Genomic DNA, 13712 nt, shown 5'->3' on the forward strand with positions numbered 1-13712 from the left:
CTCTCTCTCTCTCTCTCTCTCTCTGTGTGTGTGTTTGTCTGTCTCTCCTCTCTCTCTCTCTCTCTCTCTCTCTCTGTGTTTGTCTGTCTCTCCTCTCTCTCTCTCTCTCTCTCTCTCTCTCTCTCTCTCTCTCTCTCTCTGTGTTTGTCTGTCTCTCCTCTCTCTCTCTCTCTCTCTCTCTCTCTCTCTCTCTCTCTCTTACTCTCTCTTTCTCTCCCGCCCCCATCTCTGTCTGTCTCTGTCTCTATGTCTTTGTCTCTGTCTGTCTCTGTATGTCTCTGTGTCTATGCGTCTTTCTCTCTCTCCCCCTCCCTTCCTGCCTTACCTCTTCCCATCCTCTTTTTTCTCTTTCTGTTTTTCTTTCCTTCTGTTTTTTCCTCTCTTTCCTTCAACCTATTTCCCCTCCCCTCTTTCCCCTTCTCCATCTTTCCTTAACACTGCAATATTTTAAAATCCCAGAACATGAATCAACAAGGCCAGCCTCTAACTAGAAGTATATCATCACCCCAGTCTCAGTGAGCCCTAAGCCACTGCACTTAGTGCAGGGGGAGGCAGAAGTGGCTGTCCTCCTGTGTCCAGATGTCACCCATGCACGGAGATGAGACCTTCTTATCTGGGAGAACACTGGTGAGATAACAGTTCCTACTCAGGACTCATATGAACATCTCGTTATTTTTCCTGGAGAAACTTTCCAAAAAGTAAAAACATCTGCCTAAGGCTTTACCGTCCCAGTGGCACTAAGGAATCCGGACTCTTTTGCCTCATCAGTAAAATGGAAACAAATTGGTACATTCACACTTCAACTTGCAGGCCTGATGCAGGCTAGAGAGACCAAGGAGCCTTTCTACTGAAGTGAACTTAGCCACCTTCCCCTCAGTTCCCCTCCCCCTTCCCTTGCTCCATATTTCCTCCCTCTCTTAGTCATCTTGTTTTGTTACCGTAACAAAATATTTGAGAGAAACGGCCTAAGAGGGACATGTTGCTTTTGCCTCAGGTTCTCAGGGATTTCATTCATTTGTATTCAGCCGACTCTGTTACTCCAGTGCTGTGTGCCTGGGGCTGGGCTGGAGCTTCAGAAAGGAAGAGTGCTATGAGGAAGAGAACATTCATACTTCATACCATGATGGGAAACAGAGAGATTGGGAGAGAGATGAGAAGAGGGTTGAGGAACAAGGCATTCCCTTCATGCCCTGTGACCCGATTCCAACCCGGCCTCCTCTCTGAATGGGCATTTAACGTGAATTCATCAATAAGCCCGTTCATGCTGATAATCATGTTTCCTAGTGCTACCTGCTAGGGAGCAAGCCTTAAACACTGAGCCTTTTTGGAGGGACATTCAGTTTTCCTCTCTCCTCCTCTTCCCTCTCCTTCCCTGCCTTCTTTTCTCCTTCCCTCTTTTCCTTCTTTCTATCTCTCCCTTGTCCCCTCCTCTTCTCCTTCCACCCCTTCCCCTTTTCTCCTCTTTTTAAAACTACTTACACCTAAAGGAATCAAAGCATCAATGAGCATTCTCCTCGTTGATGTTCTAGTGCTTTTCTGCTATTTCCACTTGTTAATGATTTTGAAATGTCTTGTAGAAAAAGAAACTTAAAAAATCTCAAATGCTATACCTACACTGGAGCAGTAAGCTGGGCAGACATGCTTTTGCTACCTTTAGGTGAGGTGTTAGTGAAGAATAGAAGTTACACAGCAGCACAGTTAGGAGAACACAATAGGCAGGCTCAACAGATGCAATGTTCAAACTCATCTGGAGTGTAGAGGGAACCTGGACCCAGCCTTGGAAGCAAGGTTTTCTCTGCTTGGTGTCTCAGATGCTCGGTGTAAAGGCATCTCCAGTAGGCTGCTTGCAGGTGGGAGTGAGGCTAAGTTCAGGCTTTTTAAGTCAGTACTGCTGCCAGGTGCTTCAGTCTAGAAGTGAATGCTCAAGCCCTTACAGTCTGCTACTTCAAAGGCATGGCTCATCCTATGCCTCATCCTCACTCAGAGAACATTTTAACCACCACATCCTCCTCCCCTTGATCCCCACCTTTGCCTACAAATCTAAGAGCCCCTAACCAGTGACCCTCAGAGAGGCTCCCTCAGAAATCCCTTAGGAGAGAGGCTGTGATAGAGAGCCACTAGGCATAGGAACTTCCTAATGTGTCAATGTCTCTCAATGCAGAGGGTGCATGTGGCCAGAGGCCTTGCTCCCCCACACTTAATTAAATGACAAGGCGAATATGTGGCACCTCTGCTGGACATGTGTGGAGTCTGTTGTAGTCAATACCTATAAACAATGTAGTGTAGTAGCTACACTGTACTTACATTGTAGTATGAGTCTTCATGAGACCATTTATATACAGGCAGATGCATATAGATCCAGGTGACCTCATCTTAGATAAGGAGCAGTTCATCCTGACTTTATGTCTTTAGAAGTCCTGAAAGTCATTACTATTGGTACCAAGGGATGTGTTGTTTCTTCAGCACAAAGTTTCTCCCTCAAATACTGCCTACCACCTTTTGGTTACTCTGTCCTGAAACTCTGGGTTTGGGAAATTCATGCAGAACTTCTGAGACCTCGAAGCAAAGAGCTGTCATGAAGGACATAAAAAGACTGGGAATGACTGACTGGAAAGAACTGGGAAGGGCATAAAAATACTCCCAAGAGAGGACCAGCATCAGGGCTTCCTGTGTGGGTCTAGCTATCCCAGAGAGAAGTAGCACAGGAAACATATCTTAGCATCAAGGAAGGGAGGTATCTGCTGGTCTGAACCACACAGTGTATGCCTCCCCATTCCCCCTTCTTCTCATCCTATTCTGTCCCTTTCTGTTTTAAAACATTAGACTGAGTGCATCCATGGAACTGAAATGAAGCATTTGATATTTCTATCCATCTCTTATCCTGGAGAGTCACGGTGACGACCACAGCTCTGAGGCCTTTACATGAGTGTTACTATTTGTGCCTCCAGGAGACTGTGAAGGCAAACTCACCAAAAGTAGCTGAAGAGAATGGGAGCCACTATGGATCACCAAGAGAGAAGCTCTTGGCTTTTAAATAGCTCTTTTGATCTCCGAGGTATTTGCAAGGCCTTGCCATTTTGAAGTTCCTTGAAGGACTTTTTATAAAACATGAGATGCCCTCTCCATTAGACATTTGAAATCCAACCATTTTTTTTAAGTTGTAGAAGAAATATTCTTTTGCAAACCATCTGTTATTTGGTAATGTGCAAATTGCAATAAATAATTCCAGATTCTTTCCTGCAAACTTGGTTATAAACAAACTGCTCCACATGCAGAAATGGAAGTCATTTTCCTTTGAAAATTCATTAAGTTATGCATGATTGGGAGAGGTCAGGGGGAAGCTTGCCAGCAGATGCCAGGCAGCTTCATTACTGCACACAAACAATGACACAGAGCCAAGCACTGATGATCCTTCCGGAACTTTCCACATTCTTCATCAGGTCTACTCCCGGCACAGGTCTCACAGTGTGTGTGTGTGTGTGTGTGTGTGTGTGTGTGTGTAAAGCCCTAAATTACACTAGCTAAAACATTGCTAAACTCTAATTCTTTTTGAGCCAAACAACAGAGAATCCCAAATAAAAATTACATTAAATTTTTATTTCCCCTGAAAGTTATTGGAAAACCAAATTTCCCAATACTCACGATGTTGCTGCCTTTTCTTTGGAGGGAGAAATTCTGGCTTGTATCTCTTTCTAATGGTCAAGCGAGGGCTTATGGGAGTCAGAACAAATGTAATGATGGAGGGAAGGGTGAGCTGAGAAGATGGTAACTCTCACTTAGGGACCACTCATTCTCTTAGAGCAAAGGCAGATTTCCTGGGGCCAGCACCAGTGAGAATTAGAAGTAGGGCCAGTCCCTCTAACTGTCCCAAAATTTCTCCTGGGAGTTGCCTCTCAGGCCTCACATTCTTCACACCCTCAAGGGCAATAAAGAACTATTTGATCCAGTCTTCTTTTCAGACCATAGGGTTTAGGGGTTTGTTTTCCTATTTTTGTTGTTGTTCTTATTTTTTGAGATGTGCATTCGAGTGTACTGAGACAAATAGGAACCTGTTGGCAGCAAGCCACCAACTCTCAGCTTAAATAGGATGAATATGCTTACGTCTATTACCAGAATCTGCAAAAGATGTTGGGAAAATTTCTTGATATTGTGAAGAAAGCTGCTATGAACATAGTTGAGCAAGTGTCCTTGTGGTATGGTGGAGTATCTTTTGGATGTGTGCCCAGGAGTGGTATAGCTAGATCTTGAGGTAGAACTATTCCCAATTTTCTGCGAAACCACCAAATTGATTTCCAAAGTGGTTGGACAAATTTGTTCTCCCACCATCAATGGAGGAGTGTACCCCTTTTTCCACATCCTTGTCGGCATGTGCCATCACTTGAGTTTTTGATCTTAGCCATTCTGATTGGTGTAAGGTAGAATCTCAGAGTGGTTTTAGTTTGTATTTTCCTCATGACTAAGGATGATGAACATTTCTTTAAGTGCTTCTCAGCCATTAGAGATTCCTCTGTTGAGAACTTTCCTTTTAGCACTGGTACACCATTTCTTAATTGGGTAATTTGGTTTGTTGGTGTCTAATTTCTTGGGTTCTTTATATATTTTGGATATTAGCCTTCTGTTGAATGTATGGTTGATGAAGATATTTTTCCATTCTCTAAATTGCAATTTTGTCCTACAGTATTCTTTGCCTTACAGAAGCTTGTCAGTTACATGAGGTCCCATTTATTGATTCTTAATCTTAGTGACTGAGCCATTCCTATTCTGTTCAGGAAGTTTTCTCCTGTACCAAGGCATTCAAGGCTATTCCCAACTTTTTTTTTCTGTTATATTTAGTGTATCCAGTTTTATGTCTTTGATCCACTTAGACTTGAGTTTGGTGCAGGGTGATAAATATGGACCTATTTGCATTCTTCTACATGCAGACCACCAGTTAGACCAGCACCATTTGTTGAAGATGCTTTCTTTTATGTATGGTTTTGGCTTCTTTGTCAACAATCAATTATCCATAAGTGTGTGGGCTTATTTCATGGTTTTTGATTCTATTCCGTTGATCTACCTGTCTGTTTTCATGCCAATGCCATGTAGCTTTTATTACTACAGCTTGAAATACAGAATGGTGAAACCTCCAGTTCTTTTATTGTACATGATTATTTTAGCTATTGTGTGTTTTTGTTTTTCCATATGAAGTTGTGAATTTCTCTTTCAAGTTCTGAAAAGAATTGTGTTGAAATTTTGATGGGAATTGCATTGAATCTGTAGATTGCTCTTGGCAAGATGGCCATTTTTATTGTTAATCCTACTGATCCATGAGCATGGGGGATCTTTCCATCTTGTGATACCGTCTTTAGTTTCTTTCTTCAGAGACTTGAAGTTCTTGACATACAGCTCTTTTACTTGCTTGGTTAGAGTTACACCAAGAAATTCTATGTTATTTATGGCTATTATGAAGGGTGTTGTTGCCCTAATGTTTTTCTTATCCCATTTATCATTTGTGTAAAGGAGGGCTAGCAATTTTTTTGAGTTAATTGTGTATCCATCCACTCACTGAAGCAGCTTTATTCATAATAGCCAGAAATTTGAAATAACTAGATGTACCTCAACTGAAGAAGGGAGAAAGAAAATATGATACATTTGCACAATGGAATACAACTCAACTATTAAAAACAAAGGCATCATACAATTTGCAGGGTAATGAATGGAACTAGAAAATATCATCCTGAGTGAGGTAACCTAGACCCAGAAAGACAGGCATATAGATGGATATTAACCATAAAGTTCAGGATAATCATGCTACAATCCACAGACCCAAAGAAGCTAAGTATTAAGGAGGACCCAAGGGAGAATTCTTGACTCTCACTTAAAATGGGAAATAAAGTAGACTAAGAAAGTAGATGGAGGGAGGGAACTGGATGGGAGAGGCGTGGAGAGGGGAATGGGTGTGGGACTGGGGAAGCTACTGGGAATCTATGGGGGTGATTCTAGCTGAGACTCCTAGCAGTGAAGGATACAGAGGCTGATGTGGTCACTTCCTATAGACAGATAGGACTTCTCACAAGACTTTTGATACAAAATGTGTCCTGCTTACAAGATGGGCAGGGATAAAAGATGGAGCAGAGATTAAGGGGATGTAAAGTGAATAAATGAATAAATAAATAAATAAATAAATAAATAAATAAACAAATAAGGAAAAGATGTCCAACCTGAGACCTACACCACGGGAGAGAGTCAACACCTGATACCATTAATGATACTCTGCTATGCTTGCAGACAGGGGCCTAGCATAACTGTCCTCTGAGAGGATTTATCTAGCTGCTAATGGAAACAGATAAAGATACCTACAGCCAAACACTAGGTAGAGCCCAAGGATTCTTGTGGCAGAGTGTGAGAAAGGATTGGAGGAGTTGGAGGAGTCAAGAACAACACAAGAAGATCTACAGAGTCAACTAACCTGGACCCATCACAGGCACTGAACCACCAATCAAAGAGCATGCAGGAGCTGGACCTAGGCTCCCTACAAATACGTAGCCGATGTGCAGTACAATCTTCATGTGGGCCCTGTAAAAAGTGGAGCAGGGGATGACTCTGACTCTGTTGCCTCCCTTTGGATTCCTTAGCTGGGCTGCCTTGTCTGGCTTCAGTGGGGGAGGATGCGTTTAGTCCTGCTGCTATTTGTTGTGCCAGGGTAGGATGGCACTTATTGGGTAGGGGACTTCTCTTCTCAGAGTAGGATGGGAGGGAGAAATGGGAGAAGGGGTTTATGGGTAGGACTTGGAGGAGAGGTGGAGGTTGTGATAGGGATGCAAAGTGAATAAGCAAACAAACAAACGAACAAACAAACAAGGAAAAGATGTTGGGGAAAAAAAACCACAAGTAGACATGGAGGAGGCTCTGGGTTCAGTCCCTAACATTGCCCAAGAGTACTGGGGTTAGAAGCCACTAGAGTGCTTCCCAAAGCAGGCAGAAACTCAGGGTTGGCCTGTCACTGAGATCAGATCTTGGCAAGTATATTAGTTTCCTATGGCTCCATAACAGCATTTAATGATTGAAAACTATGCCAGTTCCTCATCTTACAGTGTCTGTGGATCTGGAGTTTGGGAGAAGGCTGGTGGTCAGTGTCTCCCAGATAGAAATGACAGTGACAGCCATGGCTGTCGCACCAATTCAGGGGTGGAGGTACCTTTTTCCTGCTCCTTGATTATTGGCACCACTCAATTGCTCACAGCTGGAGGACTCTAGACTACTGCATCAGTGACAGCCCTGAGCCTTGCCACAGGGCTCTCCCACAGTATTGGGGGTGTTTCTTCAAAGTTCCTAGGAGGGCCTTTTATTACCTCTCTCATTAAAAAAAAATTAAATTTATTCTTTAACATTTTCATGCTTGTATATAATGCATGCTGATTGCTATCACCTCAGCCCTCTGTTATCTTCCTTCCTCCAATGTTCACCCTCCTTCCTACTGTTCACCCTCCTCCCTACTGTTCACCCTCCTCTGCTCCAATCACTTCCCCACACTGATGTCTTTTTTGTTTTGTTTGTGTCTCTCTGAGTTTGACCAGGACCATCTGTGAGGCTTTGGGATTGGAACTATCCACTGGAGTCTGGTGGTTATATCAGTAATTACAAAACTGAAGAAGATAGCTCCCTGTTACTCGTCATCCATCAGTGGCCTTTAATTAGCAATAATGGGTAGGGTCCTACCACCCCATCCTCCATCCATTACTGACTGCTGAGGGGGCTGTCTTGTGCAGACTCAGTACAAAGAACTGTACTTGCTATGAGTTCGTGATTATATCTGCTGCATCACATCTAGAGGATGGTATTTCACTGTTTTTCTTCCTATCTTCTGGCCCTTACATCCTTTCCATTCTCCCTTTCCACAGATTCCCTGAGCTTTAGAGTCTTGGTATAAATTACTTACTTAGGACCGAGTCGTCACCTGTCATTTATTTTCAGCATCTAGGGCAACCGTGGGTCTCTATTTGAATTGTCATTCACTGCAAATATATACCTCTGATTAGGGTTGAGAGTAGCTTTTGTTTATAGATATAAAAATAGATATTTAGAAGACACTATTACATAGATAGTATAACATTATGCCTATTTAGGTAACTATCAATAGTGATTTCCCTCATGGAGTTTATGACTTCCAGAGTTTTTGACAGGTTTATAGTACTAGGCATGAATCACTTCTGTAGGACAGGCCTCAAATTCGAGAAGAGAGTAGTTGGTTATAACTATGACAGTCATGCCACTATTGCACATGCGAGTCCTTGACTGGTAGATTATTGTCAAGTTTTAAGGGCTCATTCAATTGATTAGATTAGGCTCACTTACTCAGGCATATAATCTTAGAAACTGGGGGGCTGGAGCAGGAGAGTTCTAGGCTAACCTGGACTACCTGGAAAGAAACAGAAGAGAAGTAAGGAAGGAAACAAGCAAGCCCTAAGAACATCTTAAATATAAAACACTTTTTAAAAATGATGTTAGAAACAACTACTCCCTAGGTAATTTGAAAATGTAAATGAAATTAAGGTATTTCGGGAAAAAAATTAAAAGGATGACAGACAAAATTCAATCAGTTCAAATGATAAACAAAAGCCTACAAAGCGAGCCTTCAACAGCAAAGTAAAATTCAGCAAGTTTCTAACCCTGGTGCTACTCACATATTCTGTCAGATATTCAAGGAATTGACAACTTCCATCTATTATAAAAACGTTACCTTAAAAGACAGAAAATGAATTTTATAAAGCCAGTATCTGATATTATAAATGGACTATTATAGGCTCACTTCTTTTGTAATTGGTAAAATTGTAATTGGTAATTGTAATTGGTAAAATAAGCATAACTAAGGTGTATGAGCTTAGCAGTACAAATGTGCACAGTAAGTTCCAGGTAGGAAGCTGTGCTTCTTTGATAGCTCTTACCCTGAAGAAAAAAAATAAAAAATAAACAATAATTAAGTTCTAGACAGGAGGACTTAAAAGCAAATAAAGTTGGCAACCAGAATAATAATAGAATCTTACTTTCCAGGCATTGGATGCTAGAATGAAGTAGAACATCTTAGAAGTAGAACAGCTTAGAAGAAATCAAGTACAGCATGTGCAGAATCCAATATTTTACCAAAGCATCATTCATTTGCTTAGCTGAAAGAAATATTTGTGACTCTTACAAGATACAGTACAGGTCCCCAAATTGGGCTGTGTGTTAGGATTTTTTCCACCTGACAATAGTTTGTGTGAGTGACATGTGATCAAGAGACATCACATACATACATACATACATACATGTAATTATATATACACATAAAATCATATATACTTCTGCATTTATATATACATATAATTATATTGATATGTATAATATAACATATAATTATACTACATATGATACTTAAATATTCTAGTAATTATGTTATTTATAATATGTAATATGAATTATGTGTATATTAAACATAATATACTATAACTGTTATGTAATATAAACTATTATATTTACTATAATACATAACATAATAATTATGTAATTATAATATTGCTATAATCATATATTAACTATAATTATAAATTATAAAAATTTGAATTTTGTCATTTTGAATAGTCTAGAAAATAATTACTCTCTTGAAAACATTCACAATGGTTTCCAAAATTAACTAGAGAGGTATAACACAGGGAACATAAAAGGATATGAGGAAAAAAACCTAGGGGCAAAAGCTTTTGCTTCTTCTGCTTCTTCTGCTGCTTCTGCTCCTTTCTTCTTTCCCTTTCTATACAGGTTTTCTCTGTGTAGCCCTGATTGTCCTGAAACCTCTGTAGACCAAGCTGCCCTTGAACTTAGAGATCTGCCTGCCTTTGCCTTCCCAGTGCAGTGATTACACATGTGTGCCACCACCACTCAACCCTAAATCACAAGAAATACCATTTATGCTCCAACACAGGTGTAGGTAGTTCCTGAGTTACAGCAATTTCACTTGAGGCTGATCAACTTAATACTGACTTGATTTATGATTTTTTCCACTGTGCTGGTTCAAGAGGAAAACACTTTCCATAGAATCCATATTTGTCCATAGAATCCACATTTGTCGTGGTATATTTTGGTCTTTTCCTGGGCCGGGCAGCATGCAGTATGATGCTCCCAGTCAACCACACACTGGGGAAACAGTATTCCACAGTGTGCTTTTGTTGTGAAAGTTGACACAGTAAGTTCATTTATATTTATAACATTTTCAGCTTGTAATGGGTTTACTAAGAAGTAATGCCATTTCAAATTCAGGAGCATCTGTATTTTAACTCACTGTATGGTTCTTTCACAAATAGTACATACCTGTGGCGCCTGTATGCAGATCAAGAATTGGAGGGCCAAACTCATGTTTTATTCATATTTTCCCTTGTTACTAGGATGATAATCAGCTCCAAGGAAGCACGAGCTGCGTCTTTCCTGTTCTCTATCGTGTTTCTAAGGTAACAGCAAAGTTAAGTACCTAAGGGCATAAAGTTTTGAGTGAATCTATTGATAATTTTGAGAACCCATACTCATTTTTATTAAAAAAAAATAATAATAATTTGAGACCTATTTGTAAAACCTGAAATTCCTTTCTCCTTTGGTATTATACATTTCTTCCATGTATATTAACAAACATCAGAGCCCAATAAAATTGCCATTATTGAAAGCATATTCAAATAACACTTACAAAAACACAGCAGACTGCTTTTTTGCTGATCTGCCTATGGATGAAGCAGCTATAGGCTCTCTTGTTATGGCAAATGCTGGCAAGTTACATGGTTTATGATAATGTAAGTGTGACTTGTTGTGTTTGCAGGATTAAATGGAGGAAAATGGGAGGAAAAATGCACTGAAGTTGGCAAAATCCACTATTGACTGGCAGTCCTAGTGACAATGAGAATCTTATTTTGCTCCTTTTGGATGACAAATAAAAAAAAGTGGTCACTGCTGATCAAGAAGGGAGTAAGGCTTAATTTAAATTATCATCTGTAGATTGAATTCGCATTTTGTACTTGGTCACTATGTCTCAGACTAGCCAAGTCAGGTAGCTGGCTTGCTTGTCTGTTGGGATAATCTCTTGTGCACTGAGTAAAAGCTATCTCCAGTCAATCAAAAGCTGGCAGCCTATAACAAAGGAGGAGAAAATTGGTGGGACTTCTGGCAGAGATAGAACTCTGAGAGGCAGTTAGACATGGAGAGGAAGATTCACCACCAAGATGCAGAGGAAGTTAGAAGAGTAAGACTGAGGTGAGGTAACCAGCCGTGTGACAGACATAGGATAGTGTGAACAGGATAAGTTAAGAGCTAGTTGGAGGGCAAGCCTAGCTTAAAGCCTAGGTGATCATTAATAAATATAAAGATCTCCATGTCACTATTCAGGAACTTGGGTGGGCATAGAAAGGCCCCCTACTTTTACACTTGTCTTTGTGTTAATGTTAATTTTTTGTTAGTGAAAGTATACTTATAATAAAACCCCCTTAAAAAAGACAAGTTTTACTTTGGCTTCCAGCTTTGGAAATTCTAGTCCAAGACCAGTTGTCTCTGTTGCTTGGGCCTTCAGTGAGTCAGAACGTCCGACAAGGGAATCCATGTGAAGGCAAAGCTCGGTGCCTGGTAGAACCCCACAATCCATTTGAAGCGCATGCCTCAAATGACCTAATGTTTCACTTACTTGGCTCCATTTCATATAAAGGGTTTCCCTCCTACCAGTGTGGTGTCTTTGGAATGGGATCAATAGGCTCTTTAACACTTGATCTGTGTGAGACATTATTCAAAGGATAGTAATTTTTGAATGACAGAAAGATAAAGAGGGTCCGGGCCTGGATTTGCTCAATTTAGAAAAATATGTTGGGTGACTGTATAGCCCAAAGAGTGAGACACTTACTAAGATAATCAGGTCTAGAAAGAGAAAGGTTTATCTTGTGACTGCCTGAAATGAGGAGTGGGTTATGATCAATAAGAAGCTCCTTGGCAGTAGGAAGAAAGACCCAGGAGATGTAGTTGTCATGCCGCCATCATGGACCCAGAGCTGCTATGTTTCCATTAGGTCTTTATTCGTGTTCTTGTGGGGAGGAACAGTCAGAAGGAAATGTAAACAGCTGGCTTATGTGAGAAAATGTGATGCCTTCCAGTAATTAAATTTAGTGGTGTACGTCCAGTGGGTCACCACTCAATATGGAAGGAATAGAGGTGGGCTGAGTAGGTGGGGGGGACACACAGTGTAGAGTAAGCAGGAGCTAAACACTTGTGGACTGTTCCAAGTCCTCACAGCTTTCCTACCAAGGCACTGAAATACTTTGGCTCATTGTGGGGTTTGGATTTGGGACAATTTCCTCTAAAGAGGGTTTGGCATACAAAAGTCATTACTACTAATAAATATTTTGTGACTGCCAGCCATATGCCTAATGCTGAAATTCAGTTCCCCCCCTTTCTTTTCCTTGTTAATGTTAAGTTACCAAGTAAAGGAGACTGCTACTCAGCCTCTTTATCCAAGAAGAAGCAATTTAGGAGTCCTCTTGTCCTTAGTCCCATAGCTTTGTTGTCTTTGAACCCCTGAGTACATTTTCCGAGTCTTTTTCTATGCTTTTAGGAGAAAATTCCAGAACCTCTCTTGAACCCCTTTAATTCTGAAAGCCATGGATCTCAAAGAGGAGTATGTCTTGTGACCACATTCAGTCCAAGACACTCTCTGAGGGTCTCATCACAGTGGCTGGACTTTAGGGTCATGTGCTACTGGGCAAGGCTGCTTCTAAATGACCGGTCTCGAGCTGCACAGATGAACTTCAGAAGTATGTAACAGAAAGAGCTGCCTTTATGTTGGTCAGGATTTCCTCCCATTCCTCACCTTGTAATGCTTATCCAAATGTTCTTTTGCTGACACATTTGATCATATATGGAATGCAGGGAAGAGTGGGATTGCTCTAAGGAGAGAATGCAAGTTGCTCTGAAATGGTCCCTTCCTTGATTTCCCAGCAGTGATTTGAGTAGGAAAGTTGGCACCAAAATGATGGTAGCTCAACATTCCCTCCCTTCAAAGTAGTAAACTGCTCTTTCCAAATGACAGTAATTCCCATTAGAGAAGATTGGGTTAGAGTTGGAAGCCGAATCAAGGAAGGACATTTAGCCAAAGAGGAGAAGCATCCTGACATGCATTGTAGAATTGCTGAGCACCTGATAAGCAGATGTTCACAGGAGACTTAACTGCCAGTTTACAAAGAAAGAAACTAAAGAGAGGCAGAAGCCAGTGAAAATCTGTGTGTTTTCTGTAGAGATTTGGGTGGTCTAGCCGTGAGTCCCATTGCTCCTTCTGCCTCCAGGACACACCAGGCTCTCCTCTAAGCAAATGCTCTGAAATTGTCCATTGTTGATACAGTATCAGCATCCATATAAGCCCTTTCCTTGCTAGGTCACCCCAGTGCTTGAGGATTTCCACTAACGAGCAACTCATCCATCCATCTATTTGCTCAACACATCTTCATTTGGTGCCTGCTCTGCACTACAGCAGGATGACTCAGGTTCGGCATGAGTTGTTAGCACTTCAGATCACCCTAGGCCATGGTCAACATCATTCATGGACTATCCTGCCATTTTCTGAGGACTCACGATACAGGTTATCATTCTAGGATTTGCTTCTGGTGCCTCCCCATTTTCCCCCTGCCTTAAAAATAATCAATGGCCCAGTTTTCTCTTAGGGAGAAGACCCAGCTGCTCAC

The sequence above is a fragment of the Grammomys surdaster genome, unplaced genomic scaffold (genome assembly GCF_004785775.1).
Source record: "Grammomys surdaster isolate TR1022 unplaced genomic scaffold, NIH_TR_1.0 239, whole genome shotgun sequence".
Classification (NCBI taxonomy): Eukaryota; Metazoa; Chordata; class Mammalia; order Rodentia; family Muridae; genus Grammomys; species Grammomys surdaster.